This window comes from Mobula birostris, chromosome 9, assembly GCF_030028105.1.
Source record: "Mobula birostris isolate sMobBir1 chromosome 9, sMobBir1.hap1, whole genome shotgun sequence".
Lineage (NCBI taxonomy): Eukaryota > Metazoa > Chordata > Chondrichthyes > Myliobatiformes > Myliobatidae > Mobula > Mobula birostris.
Window position 1 is genome coordinate 35377678 of NC_092378.1, and position 19705 is coordinate 35397382.

The window sequence follows — 19705 nt, forward strand, 5'->3', positions numbered from 1 at the left end:
GAGGCAGCCGAGAGACGGACGAACGATCACGTGAGCAGCTCCACGTGATCCGGCCGCAGCCCGCCCAGTGCTCTGAGATCACGGGACCGCCTTTCCTGGCGTCTAATTTGCTGAGGGGCAGGATCGGAGTTTTGCGTTCTCTCGGGCCGTGGTAAGCGAAAGGGTTGTTAATTTTGCTGAGAGCCGATAAATAAATTCACTGTGTGGCGGTCTTCCGTTTGCATGTTTAGTTATTGCACCGTTCTTTCAATCCGTGCAAAGGATATTTCTTGCGAGGGAAAGCTGAATTTCAATAAACGTAACATTAAACATAATATTATTCCCAAATTGTTTTCAATAGCAGAATTAAATTTTGCTTCAGAATAATACAAATGGCGATAGCGTTGCTGTCGAAATACTAGCATGGTAGATTTTATTTATTATATTTAAAATACAGATAAGCAGCTTGACAATAATAGTTGCAATAATTTTTTACAGCTATAGTTTTATTTCATCGACCTTTATTTGTGAGATATTGATGCATTTTAAAAAATTCCCTTTTCGCTTTCTCTTATCCACAATACAAAAATATGCAATGTATTATAATTGTTTTGACCCAAACCAAGCTACCGACAATTTTAGAAATGAAATAAAAAGTATAAACTATTTGAACATTTTTAATCTTACTGCACACAAAAGCACAAACGTATTTACAAATTAAATGGTGTTGGAAACTGATCTCAACCAATGATTATGCATATACTATTTGCATTGGAGCTAAGAACTGTCATGTTCAGGCCCCGTCTTTAAAATGCTTTATGTTATAAATGAAATATTTTAAATGTTCTGTTTAGACTGAAAACAAATTATTAAAGCAAAACTAACTTCCATTCATTTCACTTCTGTAACAGGTAATTAAACCTGTGTGAAAACCAAATTCAAGATAAAATTACACGATGCTTTATTTTAAAAATATAATAGTCGGCTGAAAAATAATTTAAAATATTAACAATACATTTTAGAAATGAAGTGGTCGCATTACTTCAGTGAATTGGTAATTCGTGCAATATAAAAGAGTTCTTTAATTAATACAGACCATTTTAAAATATGTATGGGTAAAGCGTTCTACAGTTGTATTATTAATAGTATCTGTGCTTTGCTTGTCACACACTACATGATTGATCAAGGGTGCAAACGTATCTGAATAAGGAAAAGCTTTAAACATTTTACACTATAACATTTCGCGGAGTATATTTGCACACAGAATTGATAGAGAGTCGACATTTGGAAATGAATAATTTCCACACACACATTTAGGCAAGTGCCATAAAAAGGGAAACAGCAACATAATAGCATGTAAAATTGTGATGCTTCATGTTTAAATGACCAATTGCACGAATACTAGTGACTTTAATTTTTTTCAGCTAGTTTGCACATATCACATTAAATATCTATAGCAGGGAGGCAATTTATTCAGCAAAGTAGTAGTTAATTGACTGATGTGATAAACTGATATTGTGTAACACATGATGTATTGTGTGCACTTCTCTAACCGACAAAAAATTAATTTGTAAATGGAGTTGGCAGTTCTTTATTAATTCGCAAAAAATATTTGCCTAGCACTCATTTTGCCCTCATTTTCTGTGAAATAAAACAGCCGTTTCAGACAAACAAAATACGCACTGGAAACGATTTGATTTCTGAAAGAATTATGACATAAGTGTATATTTCCTGTGTCATTTCAGGTCATTGTAGGCAAGTCAGTTCCAGCCCATCTCTCTCCCTCTGTTTATTGCCACATCACACAGGTTCAGCTCCACGTCCATTTATCCATTTATGCAAGGGTTGTTTGTTCACAGAAAAATCCTTAAGTAAATTGACTGTTCAAATATACCGCAATCCCCCCCAACACACGCCGTCATATATCTTTAAGGAGTAATTTCCTGACATTCTGCTTATTCATTATTGCAAATTAAGATTAATCTAACCGTTTCAAGATTTAAACTGGTTTAAACGACTTTAAGATTTGCATTCGTTCTTGTAAGGCGTCTCTGTACTTGACACATTTCCAAATGAGCAACCGCAGGGGAAATGGATAATACAATTCGGAGCTAACGGTAACAAAATACAACACACGTTATCTTTAAAGTGGCTTTGAAGCAAAAGAGATGATTCATATACATATCATTACATGGGTGACTTTTCAATTCAAATATTTCTCCTGGACTACTTGAACATAAAAATCTGATAAAGTACAAGGCAAAATTAAGCCAAAGGAAACCCCACCCCTCCTGCCCCATTCTTGCCCCAACTCATCGAGACTGAAATTAATTTAGTAGTTAATGAACAGGGTATCTTAAAGTTCGGGGGTGGGGGGGGGGGGTGAGCAACAGCCCTGAATTCATGGCATGTGCGAGCTGAAGATTCAGAAATGAATCCCACTAAGAGACTGGCACGGGTAAAGCGACAGCCTGTTACTGCCAACAGGAACTGAGATTCTGAGCAGCCAGCTCGTTCGCTAAGTCTGCAGCGTTACATACAGCAGGAATACCTAATAATACCTAATGTTTGTGTTTATAACACATACAGCAGTGATATTTTAAAACAAATCCAAATCTGCTGTTGGCAGGTAACCAACTTCATATTACTCTGGGATATGAGTTTTTCAGCAAAATTGTGCGGGATGAAAAGCAATAAAAGCATTAACTGAAAGAACAACCCGAACTACTAACGTGATAAACCTTCAAGCCAAGTCCTTCTTACTGTCGCTGTCGGCAGGGTAGGGCTCAACACCCAGTTCTCCTTGCATCCAGAAAATACTTTTTAAAATACGAAGCTGTCTTACATTGAGTGACTTTCCAGATTAACCCCAAATAAAACAGATCCACTATTTCGTACTGCGAAAGTCCAATACAAGGATACAAAGATGCCGAGAGACTATTAAGGTCAACCTTGCAATATTACACACGTTACAGCCCCTTCAGCAGAGTTTTTGAGCCCGAAGAAGTCCCGTTTTAAAAATTTGTACTTTGCAAACTACGTGACCAAATAAGGACGTAGAGAAGGCATTTATTTAAAAAAAAATCATGTTATTCTCCTCCACATGATTATATCTCTCGCAGACCTAAAGTAATTCCTGGGAGACTCCGATTTATTTTTCATTGGAGATTTTAACGTCAAACACTCAGACTCAGCATTAAACAGACGTTTTCATAAGTTATACCAGGAAAACTTATAATAAAGTAGATAATCACTGGTATCTGTTGATTTTTTTTGTACTTGTCACGGCATATTTAGGTTGATAGCAACGTTAGAATAAGGAAAACGAGAGAAGCCCGTTGTTTCGTTTATATTTAAACTGTTCGGCATTAGAAATTGTGACACTTTAAAAACCTTTTATTGAATCCGCACAGATCTCTCCAGTAAATACGAATAATAACTAGTAAGCGAGAACCATAACCGGGCTGGACTGTAACACAGCGAAGCTACTGTAATAGAAAGTGATAAAGATTAATCAGCCGAAACACCAAATTAAATATCCACAGTCATATCTTAAATTGTTAAGGGAAACTATCACTTTATTAAATGTGTATACAAATTAATTGTTCAAGATAATCTTGTAATATAAAATAAAATCTGTATTAAATTTAACTAGCTCCAATATTTAAACTGTTGTAACTATTTAAATATTTAACTTCATGAAATTAACAGTTTACAAATAAACACCACATCAAAGCCAGAAACACAGCAGGACATCAATCTGTATATTCGTCTCCTAAAGAGGTTTAAAAAATACAATACTTATAAATGTTTCACCGTTTTCTCCCCCCCCCCCATATAATTTGTGGTTAAAATAAACAGGCTGATATAATGCATTCCAATAAAAGCTTTTTATGCTTTTATAAAAGCTACTGATACTTTTTACGATGGTGTAACATTTCCTAATTTGTACGGGAAAACGAGAGATCTATTTCTAGCAGTGCAGAGTTGTGATACATTATTAAAATATAATCTGGAATGGAGGACGGGAAGTGAGGAAAATCTGATTTGGTTGCTGCTTCATTTTTACTGTTTATATTTTCCACCTAGCATGGTCAGAAAGACACTATCTCCGTCAGTAAACAAAGGCTAACTTAATCTATTTTATTTCTCAATTATCCCCAAATGACCTTGACTATATCAAGTTCATGGCTTGATTTTGAAGAAGATACATTTTCTATTTATTTTATAACTTTATTTTAATCTTTCCCTGGATAGAAATCATTGCATCTTTTTGATCTAATCGGAGACCGTTTCCTGTTTACCAATATTTCGTTTGCCTACTTCGACACTCAAAAGGAAAAAGTAAATAATATATAAAATGTTTTTGTAGTATGACTGAGAACAATTTTAAAAACGAAAGTAAGTTGGCAGATGTTTTAAATTAGAAGCTCAAGGGGGTTAAAGTAAAAGCCCGACACTGGGCTGTTGGGAGAATGCAAACAAATGTTCTATACTAGCCTGACACAAAGTACTCATTCAAAAACTTGTCAACCAATATATTTCTTCTATCTTACAGTTAAATGTGCAATCACAGTTTTTAGATTACTGCACTGCAACCAAATCGCATTACCTATATTTTTGTATTGAGTGGTATATTAAACTAGATTCAGGTGACCATAAAATATCATGTAAGTCGTTGCAGCAGTAAATGTAAACGTTGTTTACTGCCGATTTTGTTATTTTTTGTTGATCTAATGTTTTTCATAAAATAACACCTCTTATGCAAGTAGAGTTTAACGAGTTTAATCATTAAGCTGGTGCGTCAAACAAAAGGAAGAAATTTTACAGTGCAAATATTATACTTGTTTAATATAAAGTATTGTTTAATTTCTAAGATTCGGACCTTAAAATTTGAAACTTTGCTCGTATATGTAAGCACTAATGCACTGGTGAAAGTTATCTCGCAAAATCGCTGGCACAAGTTTTTTTCTACCGCAGGAAATTTTGCAGTTTGTTTAAAAAAGTTAATCTTGGTAAAATTATAGGAAATTAATGTTTTGGTGTGAAAAGAAATTAACGCTATACTTTCTGGATAAGATTAAAACGACGTTACAGTACTTGCTTTCTGTTACGAATGAGAATAACAGAATGTAACATTTTCAAATAGAAACATTTAGGTAGATTAGTTTCTCCAGGTGGACTTATGGGAATTAAGAGAACAGAAGGTGGAGGATATATTTGGGAGTAAATAGGTAATGTATATGAATATTTTCTGATAAAAGGAGAATTGGCATACTTTGCTCAAACTTTTTTCAATCTATATTACCCTTCTAGATAAAAAAAATAATAATTTCCAGAAAAATTGAAATAATCTTTGTTAAATCGTTGGATAAGAACCAGAGATAGTTACCTCCATAGCTGGGAACAAAATAATTATTTTTTACACCCAACTTGGGGGTACAGTAATTGCAAGATTGGTGAAATTAATAGTTAAATTGGGAACAGTGAAATATATGCTGTATTTTGGATGAAGATTGGATATTAATTATATTTCATATGAGAATAAGTGATATATTTTTAAATTGAGAATAGAAAAAATCATGTTATTTTGCAACAAAATGAGAAGAAATTCTTGTCATATTTTCTTTAAAATTGAAAGGAATTTGTTGTACATTTAGCTGAATAAAGAAAATTAATGAAAATGTTGAATGAGGTTGGTGGAATTAACGATTCTTTTTGAAAGATGGATGGGAGTAATTAATATCTTTTTGTGTGAGATTAACTTTATATATTCTAGCTTGGGATATAGAGATACTTCACTATTTTTGGGCATGAAATGGAAACTCAAATGTTGTATTATATTTTCAAAATGAGAATGAAATGGATTATTTTAACAAAATTTTAAAATATTATTGTTATGTGCTTGGTTCAAAATAAGTGAATTAATGCTATACTTTCATTAAGAATATGAAAACTTAGTTATATTTATTGGTGCTTATGGAAGAATCAGTATTATATTTTCATGGTAAGCATTTGCAACAAATCAGGAGAATCTACAGGAAATTAATGTTATATTTTCTGAATGAAAATATGGAATTCAGTAAAACAAATGTTACATTTTCTAGTTAAAGTGAAAAATAATTAATGTTACATAAATTTAAAATTAATCTGACTTATTAGCAGTTTCTTTATTGATAAATTAAATATTAAATTAAATATTTGATATTATTGAAAAAGTTTATTTAAATCTTTCTTTTCTAAACAGTTTCTCATCAGTAAAAATTCTAAGTAAGTTCTGATTTATCTTTGCATTAGCTACAATGTAGTCAAATACTGTAAGGAAAATTCTGGTGTACAAAATAACAGTAAAAACTGGAAGCCATGAAAGAAAAGAAAGAGAAGCCAGGAACTTCATTTTAAAAGTGTAAACTGTTTTGCAGTCTCATAAGTAATTTACTTACTTGAGTTCTTGTTTCTACGACACAGTGGACCAAAAAAAGAGTAAATATTTTTTCCTCTGTACTGATGAGGCAAAATCCCAATGTGATTTCCAATCCAACTGATTCTTAGAAATTGCAGGTTGTCAAGATTTTCATTTCAGTCTTTAAAAAGTGGATAAGTACCAAATAAAACGGATTTTTAAGTAACATAGATGTTGATAACAGAACATTTGAAAAAATCACAATCTCACACTTACATCTCTCTTGGTGAGAAATATTAAACAAAATATAAGACTTATTTTGATCAAGTAATCCCCATATAAGGTCACAATGCATATCATACCATATTTTACATTAACTCATAATTTCAAAAGACATTTTGGCTAGAGATTTAGATAACTTCATTACTTTCAGTCATATTAATCCTATAGAGTTGCTGCCCAAATAATATAGTATTTACTTTTTGAGTCCAACCAGGAAAATTTATTAACCCCCAATGACTTTCTAATATAGTAAACGTTTGTGTACTTTTCCCCAGAAAATGCCTTGTTATGAAATGTTCATGCCAATCACTGTAATATCTGATGGATTTAGAATATTTAGTATGGATCTTTGTCTCAGTCAGAATTGAGACCAGAAATGCCAGGCATACTGGGACTGCATATCAGAACACAGAAATTTCAGAATCATCCTTAATGTGCCCCACTGATACCACAAAAATCATCTGGCATCAAGACACTGTTCTTCAGTTTTATGATTAGGTGAGTTAAATATACAGATTGGCAGAAACAACCGAAAAGAGACAAGTTGTAGGTGCCAAATAAGCTCTGGTACCCCTCTCTTAGGGCACTGGAGGTTTAAATCTGTTCACGTAACTGCTCAGGAAGGTAATACTTTTTTTAACAAAGAACCTCTTTGGTGGCAGCCTCCAGAGTCTGTTTGACATCTCCTGGTTAGGATACATGAAAACATGTTTAAAGGGAACAGCACAAGCTCCATTCAGGGCAGACAAATCACCTGGGGGGTGGGGGGGGCTAACCAAGTTTACACCCATGAAAAGCAGACTGGTACTTGATACAGGAGTGGGTAGGGGGTACTTGCCTTGGAATTTTTAACCAATATGGCTAGCAACAATTGGTTGTATCCTGTGCATGAATATGCTGCCTGATATATGCATTTCTAAAAGAAGCAAAATGCTAATGGTTGTCCAAAGCTTTACATTATAATTATTCCTCATATTTAAGTGGTTATAGAAACATGGCCACCTTCCTCTTTCTAGGCAGTCAATCAACGGTCAACTGTGACTAACTTTCACTTTAGACCTGTTGATTCTGAGGTGGATGATGAAGCGAATGTGGAATATAGTAACCCTGTCCCACATGGGACAGAAAGTGCTTGTCATCATGGGTTGGTGGGTGGTGATGGAGGTGGTGTCTCCTTCCGGGTTATTGCTGGGATTATGAATGGTCCTGATGAAGGGCTCACAGTTTTCCATATTATTCCAAATACGCTTTTCCGAGCTTTCTCCTCAAAAAAGAATTTTGAGAACTTTCTGAATGAGTTCCTCTGTATGATTGCTTCTCTTGCTGCGATAAAGTGGCTAATTTTAGACTCTGTTGAATGGCATATGAGAATTGTAGCCTGTTCACCTAAATTGGCTAGGTATAATTAGAGTCTTAATGCTTGGTTTGTTGCCATGGACGAGGTCGCCAACATTGGTTGCTCAAGATCTAGCAGATCATAATAGTGGATATGCAAAGGATGTCCTTTCATGGAAACATCTAGAACTAGTGAGTCACTGTTTAAAAATAAGGGACAGCCAATTTAAGAGAGAATTGAGTTGATTTGTTTTTATCTTCTAGAAGGTTCTGATTGTTTGGTGCTCTTCCTCAATGAGTGATGGCAGTTGAGTCTTTGAATAATTTTAATGCAGAGAAAATGGTTTTGAAGGGTTATCAGCAGAAGGGAGGAACACACTATCTGGGTTACAATGAGATCAGTCTTGATCTATTGAAGGACAAAGTGGACTCAAGGGGCCAAGTTCCTACTCTCCTAACACCAAACACAGCATAGAGGCCCTTCAGTGTTTCCTCAAGGTAGCACCTCTTTTGGCCCTGTTATAATGGAGCCAGACTGATTTGATAACATAATGCAGTGGATAGTTCAAGTCAATTAGTACCTGTGATGATGAGGATATTGTGGACTTTGTTGTGGTCACTAATTTGGATAAGGAGCCTTGCTATTAGATCTTGTACTTGTCTCTCTGATGGAACAGAATACTCCCACCTTGCCAATGAGGCCTTTCCAGAGGATTGCATCTTTTCTGACCTTGGCATTGAAGGTGTACAGATTGATCATTGTCTCCTTAAGGCTAAAGTTCCAGGGTTAGGTTTTTGTACTGAATGAACCGGAGACCTTCATTTATTCTACAAGGAAAATTACTGAGATGTCAGCCCAGCGTATTCTTAACAGTGAAGTCCACCCCATGAAGACAGCATTCCTCTTCCAGCCTGCCCTTCTAGAAGAACCACTTTGAGCTGCTTCCAATTGTACTTCACTCAGGGCAGCAATGTCACTGTCAGAACATCTTTAGTTTCCCCAAATATTATATCAGAGCATGCTGCTGTTGAAGTTGAGCAGAAAGACCCTGAAGCTTCAGGTCTTCGTTAAATCGAGGAAAGAAAGTTGCTTGTACATGATTTTGTTTACCATGTAGAAGCAAGTGAGCATTGCCTACAATATGGGATGACAGAGTGAGGGCTTGACCCAGTGGCAAGGGTTCTTGGGTGACTGCAGGCAAGACTGCAGCATGGGCATTTGCACATATCAGTACACACTTCAGAGGCACCTGACCACATGCGTGTCCTCACTCAGACACAGAGATGAGTTCAGGGACCATGCTTGTTGCTGCTACTTCTAATAGTCAGACTTCCCCCTGATCATTCTCAATACTGAATACTGTATCTCCTCTGACCCTTCACTCTCTTATCTCTGCAACTTCTCTTTCCAACACCTATTCCAAACCAATATCTTTCATTATAAAGATCATCAACTTGAAACGTTGACATTGTTTCTCCCACCGCAAACACTGTCGGTATTTTCTATTTTTATTTCAGATTTATAGTATCCACGACCTTGTTTATGCTTTCCAAACGATTCAGGATGTTGAGCTTGGCTGCTTTTATTTCACCGTATAATTGTTTTTGTTAAATTTGTCATTTCACTATTGTCAAAACCTTTGCTGTTTGCAAACCTCCATTATAACTTAAACATATCTGAGTTCAGTTGCAATTTCAGCGATTTTTGCTGTAATTTAATTTTCTCCACTCATTTTAGACAATTATGTGAGCATATGAAAATTTTGTTGGTCAATTACATGTATGGGTCCAGAAGAGTAGCAGTGTTTTCCCATGTACAGAACTATTATAAATATTGTGTATTTCACAATATTTTCTGATGAGTGTACCTAATACAGTTCCACTGTGATATTAAATGGGACTTATAATGATTGTTGTTCACTGACAGGATTCCATTCCTGGCAACTGTTTGTAAGTTGGAAGCAAACAGAAACAGTTGTGACAGGGAGAGTAAGCAGGTGCGGGAAGAGCAGTCCCCGGCCAGGCTCACGGACTGAGTGAATGAGTTCGCTCAACACTCCCAGCTCTTACTCAGCTTTACCCCCACCCTGACTTCTGCAGCTCAAAGTGGGGTGGGGAGGCCCTGTTCCCACTTTGCAAAAGATACCTGCAGCCACACAGAAACTGGGAAGTCCACCCCACCCATGCCAGTGGTTTCCCAAATGCTTGCTCTTATGTCTGGGGCATCCAGAAGTTGGATACATAACCCGGGGAGGAGCTGCATTTGGAAATAATTCAAAAAACTTTTTTTTACTTTAATTTTCTTCATTAAGTTTTCATACTGTCACCTTCCATTATTTGTTTGATCCACTTTCATAGCTGCCTGATGCCTTTTACTACCTCAACTAACCTAGAATGGCTTTTAACAGATGATTCACCATGAGGGGTTTGTAGCTGAACTAACTCCTGTCCTCATCCAACCTCTGTAATACACAGCTGCAATTTCCATAAAGAGTGAATGCCACAGTCAAAATTTTCCTTCAGTCCAAGGTCATTAAGGCTTCCACACAAGCTAGAATCAGTTAACTCAGTGTAAACCACATCTGGAACTTTCTTGGCCTATATATCGTATGTTTCTGAGCTGGGAGTAAGGAATGTTTAAAAAAATGTTCAAGTTTAAACAAATATTTAAAAACTTTATCTTGAATAACACCAGAGACCAGTTCTATTATTTCACTGCCAAAATTCAAATTCAGCCATCTTTCAGGCTTATGAATGCTAGATCAATCCAGTTTTTCAGAACTAAAGTTTGTTTGTTCATTTAGGATGTCAAACGATATGGAAAAATGACAGCTAAACAGGCTAGCAAAGAGTAACATTCTTCATCTAAATCAGGGACAGAATTGTCATGACAGCCACAATGGCCTTCGCATGTTCCTATGTTTCCATGTTTCTATCTAGGTATCAGTGGGTGTCATGTGTGCATCGAGTTATTTTTCCATCAGGAACCTAGGCGTTTGAAGCAATTTGATACTGTTATTGGGCATTGTATTCTACAAGTTCCATTAATAACATGTGATCAGATCACTTGGAATACTAATTACTTATTCACTGTGTTCTGTAACTTGTACAAACAATTTAATTCCGATCTAGACCTTGTTTCTCTGTAGAGAAGAAGTTGTTTTTGAGTCCCGAGGTCATTTTACTTTTAAAAATCATACCCATATTTGTGCTAAGCTTTAATTTTGTCTCATGACACAGAATCAAATTCAATGATGATTCCAGAGCTTAAACATTCTATTTCTTTGTGATATATCAATTTTGCAAGTATTTTTCGTAAGATAAATATGTGTAGAAGAAATAAACTGTTTCTTAATATATGTAATTTGAATTATTTAGAGAAAATTAATTCCAAAGACAAAATGGAGAAATGAAACAGGCAACCAATGTTTCAGTTGTTGCTATTGAAAATTGGGATCATGGTGAAAAAAATCCTTTAAATGGTGCTGAATTTGCTTAGCCTAGGTTTACAGGATGTTAAGTGTCAAGGTAGTTTCTCTTGGTAATGACCACTGACCTCTTTGTTTATTTTTCAGTGGCAGTCTTAGTCATTTATGAACTTTTAGAATAATTGCATCTTAAATGAACTTTACAGACTTTTAATCTGATTTGACAAACAACCAACCCTATCAGTTCTTTAAAACGTGACACTTTTCACCAAGTACTCCAGATCATAAACCCAAACAGATTCTGTGATATGTTAATCTTATGGGAAGTAATACTACATGCCACGCACCAATGTTAATCAGATGTTCACAATGCATTATCATTAGATGAGCAATGTAATTACTGTTTAACACTATCATAATTGTGTCAATCAGGGATATTCTGGAAGTACGGGCCCGTTTGAGGAGCTAGCAACAGCACTGTGGGTTAAATATTCTGTTCTACCTGGGAAGTTTAAAGCCTGGGTGTATCAGCATGGCATTCTTCCCAGAATCCTGTGGCCCCTCCTCGTCTATGCAGTTCCGATCTCGCCAGTCGAAACCTTAGAGAGGAGGGTTAGCAACCACCTCAAGAGATGGCTGGGGCTGCCAAAGAGCCTGAGCAGCATCGCACTCTATAGACACCACAACAAACTGTAACCACCCTTCAAATCCTTGGAGGAGGAATTCAAGGTAACAAGAACCATAGAAGTAGTACAGTATAGGGACTCAAGTGACCCGAAGGTGGCTAGAGCAGGGATCCAAGTGAGGACTGGCAGGAAATGGAGGGCAGAGGAAGCTGTTCAGGAGGCAGAGGCGAGGTTGCGTCACAGGAGGTTGTTGGGAGTAGCCACATGAGGCCGAGCTGGGCTAGGATCCTTTCCAACTCCCCAAATGGACTCCAGAGGGAAGGAAAGGTGCCGCCTAGTTCAGGAGGAGGTGAGAGCAGTAGTGGAGGAGATGAGAGCCTGCAAGGCGGTGGGAATGAAGCAACAGGGAGCTTGGACAAGATGGGAGAATGCAGTTAAGAGGAAAGTGACCTGGGCTGAGTTTTGGAAAGCTGAACCACACCGCATCCAATTTCTCATCCAGGCAGTGTACGATGTCTTCCAAACCCATCAAACCTGCACACATGGGGCAAAGCAGAGTCATCTGTGTGCCCACTGTGCTCCAAGCGAGGAACCCTGGAGCACATCCTCAGCAGCTGCACCAGGGCACTTGGTGAGGGACGGTACCGATGGAGGCATGATCTGGTCCTGAAGACCATCGCTGAAACCATCAGCACAGGAGATGAGTGGGCGAAGCGGTCCTGACCCTCCAAGCAGGCCATTGCCTTTGTCAGAGCTGGGGAGCAGCCAATACCCACCAAAAGAACATCTGCAGGCATTCTGACCTCTGCAAGGGACTGGCAGCTGTTGGTGGACCTCAAACGGCAGCTGAAGTTCTCCAACCATATTACAGTCACCACCCTGCGACCAGACATTGTCTAGTGTCTGAGTCTATTAAGCAAGTGGTGCTGCTGGAGCTGACAGTCCCATGGGAAGATAGCTTGGAAGAGGCCTTTGAAAGGAAGCTCTCCAAGTACACAGGACTGGTCAGCAACTGTCAGCAGACTGGATGGAGAGTGAGGTGTCTCCTAGTGGAGGTTGGTTGTAGGGGATTCACAGCCCATTCCTTAGCTAGAGCCTTCAGCAATTTGGGCATTAAGGGAGAGAGAAAGAGGGGAGCCATCCACAGTACCACCGATGCAGCAGAGAGGGCCTCAAGATGGCTGTGGCTCAAAAGAGGGGAGCCATGGAGTCATAAGTAGCTAGCCATCTGGACACAAGCTGGGGTCTGATCAGCCCCGGCTGGGTCACCTGGAGGAGGGTGTATGATGTTGAAAGACCCGAAACACCCAGTGATTCCAGGAACATCACTGAAGATGTGTCCAGAGGCATCAGTAGATGTATGTACACAGCTTTGTATCTGTTGCAGTTTGGCAAAAGTGAGTTTTAAAGTCTTAATGCTAGAGTTACTTTGTACACTACCCAAAATTAGGGCCCTTACAGTAGTGCACTAATCACTAATTTGAAGTGTTGCTCTTCACTTGTTCTTGTTCAAGTGTTAGTAATCTACCTATAACAGGAAATTCAATAAGCATCTCACAAATTACTTCAGAACCCAAAATGAAAAAAGGACATATATCTATCTTGTCTGGTCAGGGAGAGCGAGGAGGTGATAGAAAGGAGTTATAGGCAGGTAGTCACACCGGGGCCACGGGAGACAGACAAGTGGGTCACAGTCAGGAGGGGGAAAGGGAAGAGTCATGTACTAGAGAGTACCCCTGTGGCTGTACCCCTTGACAATAAGTGCTCCTGCTTGAGTACTGTTGGGGGGGGGGGGCGGACAGCCTACCTGGAGGAAGCAACAGTGGCTGTGCCTCTGGCACAAAGTCTGGCCCTCTGGCTCAGAAGCGTAGGGAAAGGAAGAGGAAGGCAGTAGTGATAGGGGACTCTCTCTCTCCGATGACGACGTCCACTCTTTTAATGGTGAGATCTTTGATGACTATACAGTCCTATCCTGGACCCACAAGCTCTATTGCAGGTGGGACATGTATATGTGGTAGTGGTGGCAACCATGGCTGCATTTCTCTTGGCTCTCTTCTGCTGTCTTCTGGTTGTTCTTTCCATCTCCCCCGTCCCTACACAGCTGTTGCCAAGTGGTACAGTCAGCAGCAACATCCTCCAGGTCCTCGGGTCTGATCGTGCACTTCCTTAAAGCATTCTTCATCTGATCTTCATACTCTGCAGAGGAGATCAGATAGGCGATTCTGTGGGCGCAGGAAAGAAACTCGGATGGTAGTTTGCCTCCCTGGTGCCAGGGTCTGGGATATTTCTGATCGTGTCCAAGATATCCTGAAGTGGGAGGGTGAGGAGCCAGAGGTCGTGGTACATATAGGTACCAATGACATAGGTAGGAAAAGGGAAGAGGTCCTGAAAGGAGAATATAGGGAGCTGGGAAGGGAGTTGAGAAAAAGGACTGCAAAGGTAGTAATCTCGGGATTACTGCCTATGCCACGTGACAGTGAGAGTAGGAATGCAATGAGGTGGAGGATAAATGCGTGGCTGAGGGATTGGAGCAGGGGGCAGGGATTCAAGTTTTTGGATCATTGGGACCTCTTTTGGCGCAGGCGTGACCTGTACAAAAAGGACGGGTTACACTTGAATCCTAGGGGGACCAATATCCTGGCAGGGAGATTAGCGAGGGCTACTGAGGGTACTTTAAACTAGAATGGTTGGGGGGGTGGGAATCAAATTAAAGAGGCTAGGCGAGAGGAGGTTAGTTCACAACAGGGGGATGGGAACCAGTGCAGAGAGACAGAAGGGTGTAAAATGAGGGTAGAAACAAAAAGTAGTAAGGAGAAAAGTAAAAGTGGCAGGCCGACAAATCCAGGGCAAGCATCAAAAAGGGCCACTTTCCAACATAACTGTATAAGGCCTAAGAGAGTTGTAAAAGCGCACCTGAAGTCTTTGTGTGTCAATGCAAGGAGCATTCGTAACAAGGTGGATGAATTAAAAGTGCAGATTGTTATTAATGAATATGATATAGTTGGGATCACAGAGACATGGCTCCAGGGTGACCAAGGATGGGAGCTCAACATTCAGAGATATTCAATATTCAGGAGGGATAGAAATGAAAGAAAAGGAGGTGGGGTGGCGTTGCTGGTTAGATAGGAGATTAACGCGATAGAAAGGAAGGACATAAGCTGGGAGGATGTGGAATCGATATGGGTAGAGCTGCATAACACTAAGGGGCAGAAAACACTGTTGGGAGTTGTGTACAGGCCACCTAACATTAGTAGTGAGGTTGGGGATGGTATTAAACAGGAAATTAGAAATGTGTGCAATAAAGGAACAGCAGTTATAATGGGTGACTTCAATCTACATGTAGATTGGGTGAACCAAATTGGTAAGGGTGCTGAGGAAGAGGATTTCTTAGAATGTATGAGGGATGGTTTTTTGAACCAACATGTCGAGGAACCAACTAGAGAGCAGGCTATTCTAGACTGGGTATTGAGCAATGAGGAAGGGTTAATTAGCAATCTTGTCGTGAGAGGTCCCTTGGGTAAGAGTGACCATAATATGGTGGAATTCTTCATTAAGATGGAGAGTGACATAGTTAATTCAGAACCAAAGGTTCTGAACTTAAAGAAGGGTAACTTTGAAGGTATGAGACGTGAATTAGCTAAGATAGACTGGCAAATGACACTTAAAGGGTTGACGGTGGATATGCAATGGCAAGCATTTAAAGATCGCATGGATGAACTACAACAATTATTCATCCCAGTTTGGCAAAAGAATAAATCAAGGAAGGTAGTGCACCCGTGGCTGACAAGGGAAATTAGGGATAGTATCAATTCCAAAGAAGAAGCATACAAATTAGCCAGAAAAAGTGGCTCACCTGAGGACTGGGAGAAATTCAGAGTTCAGCAGAGGAGGACAAAGGGCTTAATTAGGAAGGGGAAAAAAGATTATGAGAGAAAACTGGCAGGGAACATAAAAACTGACTGTATAAGCTTTTATAGATATGTGAAAAGAAAAAGATTGGTTAAAACAAATGTAGGTCCCCTACAGACAGAAACAGGTGAATTGATTATGGGGAGCAAGGACATGGCAGACCAATTGAATAATTACTTTGGTTCTGTCTTCACTAAGGAGGACGTAGATAATCTTCCAGAAATAGTAGGGGACAGAGGGTTCAGTGAGATGGAGGAACTGGGGGAAATACATGTTAGTAGGGAAGTGGTGTTAGGTAAATTGAAGGGATTAAAGGCAGATAAATCCCCAGGGCCAAATGGTCTGCATCCCAGAGTGCTTAAGGAAGTAGCCCAAGAAATAGTGGATGCATTAGTGATAATTTTTCAGAACTCTTTAGATTCTGGACTAGTTCCCGAGGATTGGAGGGTGGCTAATATAACCCCACTTTTTAAGAAAGGAGGGAGAGAGAAACCAGGGAATTATAGACCGGTTAGCCGAACATCGGTGGTGGGGAAACTGCTAGAGTCAGTTATCAAAGATGTGATAACAGCACATTTGGAAAGCAGTGAAATCATCAGACAAAGTCAGCATGGATTTGTGAAAGGAAAATCATGTCTGACGAATCTCATAGAATTTTTTGAGGATGAAACTAGTAGAGTGTATAGGGGAGAACCAGTGGATGTGGTATATTTGGATTTTCAAAAGGCTTTTGACAAGGTCCCACACAGGAGATCAGTGTGCAAACTTAAAGCACACGGTATTGGGGGTAAGGTATTGATGTGGATAGAGAATTGGTTGGCAGACAGGAAGCAAAGAGTGGGAATAAACGGGACCTTTTCAGAATGGCAGGCAGTGACTAGTGGGGTACCGCAAGGCACAGTGCTGGGACTCCAGTTATTTACAATATATATTAATGACTTGGATGAGGGAATTAAATGCAGCATCTCCAAGTTTGCGGATGACACGAAGCTAGGCGGCAGTGTTAGCTGTGAGGAGGATGCTAAGAGGATGCAGGGTGACTTGGATAGGTTAGGTGAGTGGGCAAATTCATGGCAGATGCAATTTAATGTGGATAAATGTGAAGTTATCCACTTTGGTGGCAAAAACAGGAAAACAGATTATTATCTGAATGGTGGCCGATTAGGAAAAGGGGAGGTGCAACGAGATCTGGGTGTCATTATACACCAGTCATTGAAAGTGGGCATGCAGGTACAGCAGGCGGTGAAAAAGGCGAATGGTATGCTGGCATTTATAGCGAGAGGATTCGAGTACAGGAGCAGGGAGGTACTACTGCAGTTGTACAAGGCCTTGGTGAGACCACACCTGGAGTATTGTGTGCAGTTTTGGTCCCCTAATCTAAGGAAACACATCCTTGCCATAGAGGGAGTACAAAGAAGGTTCACCAGATTGATTCCTGGGATGGCAGGACTTTCATATGATGAAAGACTGGATGAACTAGGCTTATACTCGTTGGAATTTAGAAGATTGAGGGAGGATCTGATTGAAACATATAAAATCCTAAAGGGATTGGACAGGCCAGATGCAGGACGATTGTTCCCGATGTTGGGGAAGTCCAGAACAAGTGGTTACAGTTTGAGGATAAAGGGGAAGCCTTTTAGGGCCCAGATGAGGAAAAACTTCTTCACACAGAGAGTGGTGAATCTGTGGAATTCTCTGCCACAGGAAACAGTTGAGGCCAGTTCATTGGCTATATTTAAGAGGGAGTTAGATATGGCCCTTGTGGCTAAAGGGATCAGGGGGTATGGAGGGAAGGCTGGTACAGGGTTCTGAGTTGGATGATCAGCCATGATCATACTGAATGGCGGTGCAGGCTCGAAGGGCCAAATGGCCTACTCCTGCACCTATTTTCTATGATTCTATGTTTCTATATCCTGCAGTGGGAGGGAGAACAGCCAGAGGTCGTGGTACATATAAGTACCAATGACATAGGTAGGAAAAGGGAAGAGGTCCTGAAAATAGACTACAGGGAGTTAGGAAGGAAGTTGAGAAGCAGGACCGCAAAGGTAGTAACCTCGGGATTACTGCCTGTGCCACGCGACAGTGAGGAAAGGAATAGAATGAGGTGGAGAATAAATGCGTGACTGAGGGATTGGAGCAGGAGGCAGGGATTCAGATTTCTGGATCATTGGGACCTTTTTTTAGGGCAGGTGTGACCTGTACTTGAATCCCAGGAGGACCAATATCCTGGGAGGGAGGTTTGCTAAGGCTACTGGGGAGAGTTTAAACTAGAATTGTTGGGGGGTGGGAACCGAACTGAAGAGACTGGGGAAGAGGAGGTTGGTTCAAAAATGGAGAAAGCTTGTAGACAGTGTGAGAGGGAGGATAGGCAGGTGATAGAGAAGGGACACGCTCGGACCGAAGGTTTGAGATGCGTCTATTTTAACGCAAGGAGTGTTGTGAACAAAGCAGATGAGCTTAGAGCGTGGATCAGTACTTGGAGATATGATGTGGTAGCCATTTCAGAGACTTGGTGGCTCAGGGACAGGAATGGTTACTTCACGTGCCGGGTTTTAGATGTTTCAGAAAGGATAGGGAGGAAGGCAAACGAGGTGGGGCGTGGCACTGTTGATCAGAGATAGTGTCACAGCTGCAGAAAAGTTGGACACCATGGAGAGATTGTCTATGGAGTCTCTGTGGGTGGAGGTTAGGAACAGGAAGGGGTCAATAACTTTACTGGGTGTTTTTATAGGCCACCCAATAGTAACAGGGATATTGAGGGGCAGATAGGGAAACAGATCCTGGAAAGGTAATAATAACAGAGTTGCCATGATGGGAGATTTTAATTTCCCAAATATCAATTGGCATCTCCCTGGGGCAAGGGGTTTAGATGGGGTGGAGTTTGTTAGGTGTGGTCAGGAAGGTTTCTTGACAAAGTATGAAGATAAGCCTACAAAAGGAGAGGCTGTACTTGATTTGGTATTGGGAAATGAATCTGGTCAGGTGTCAGATCTCTCAGTGGGACAGCATTTTGGAGATAGTGATCATAATTCTATCTCCTTTACAATAGCATTGGAGAGACAGAGGAACAGACAAGTTAGAAAAGTGTTTAATTGGAGTAAAGGGAATTATGAGGCTATCAGGCAGGAGATTGGAAGCTTAAATTGGAAACAGATGTTCTCAGAGAAAAGTACGGAAGAAATGTGGCAAATGTTCAGGGGATACTTGTGTGGAGTTCTGCATAGGTACATTCCAATGAGACAGGGAAGTTCTGGTAGGGTACAGGAACCGTGGTGTACAAAGGCTGTAATAAATCTAGTCAAGAAGAAAAGAAAAGCTTACAAAAGGTTCAGAGAGCTAGGTAATGTTAGAGATCTAGAAGATTATAAGGCTAATAGGAAGGAGTTTAAGAAGGAAATTAGGGGAGCCAGAAGGGGCCGTGAGAAAGCCTTGGCGGGCAGGATTAAGGAAAACCCCCAAGGCATTCTACAAATATGCGAAGAGCAAGAGGATAAGACGTGAAAGAATAGGACCTATCAAGTGTGACAGTGGGAAAGTATGTATGGAACCGGAGGAAATAGAAGAGGTACTTAATGAATACTTTACTTCAGTATTCACTATGGAAAAAGATTTTGGTGATTGTACTGATGACTTGAAGCAGACTGAAAAGCTTGAGCATGTAGATATTAAGAAAGAGGATGTGTTGGAGCTTTTGGAAAGTATCAAGTTGGATTGGTCGCCAGGACCAGATGAGATGTACCCCA

At 39.8% G+C, this 19705-nt stretch overlaps 1 long non-coding RNA gene across 1 annotated transcript in view; it reads right to left on the reverse strand.

Moving 5' to 3' along the window:
* Window positions 1-404: 404 nt before the first annotated feature.
* The window catches only part of LOC140202667 (uncharacterized), a 29760-nt gene continuing 10459 nt past the window's right edge, over window positions 405-19705 (reverse strand). The window contains exons 2-3 of the long non-coding RNA XR_011887147.1: window positions 6423-6563; window positions 405-3467 (exon numbers count right to left, since the gene is read on the reverse strand). This is a non-coding gene — a long non-coding RNA (uncharacterized lncRNA). The remainder of the gene's footprint in view (window positions 3468-6422; window positions 6564-19705) is intronic.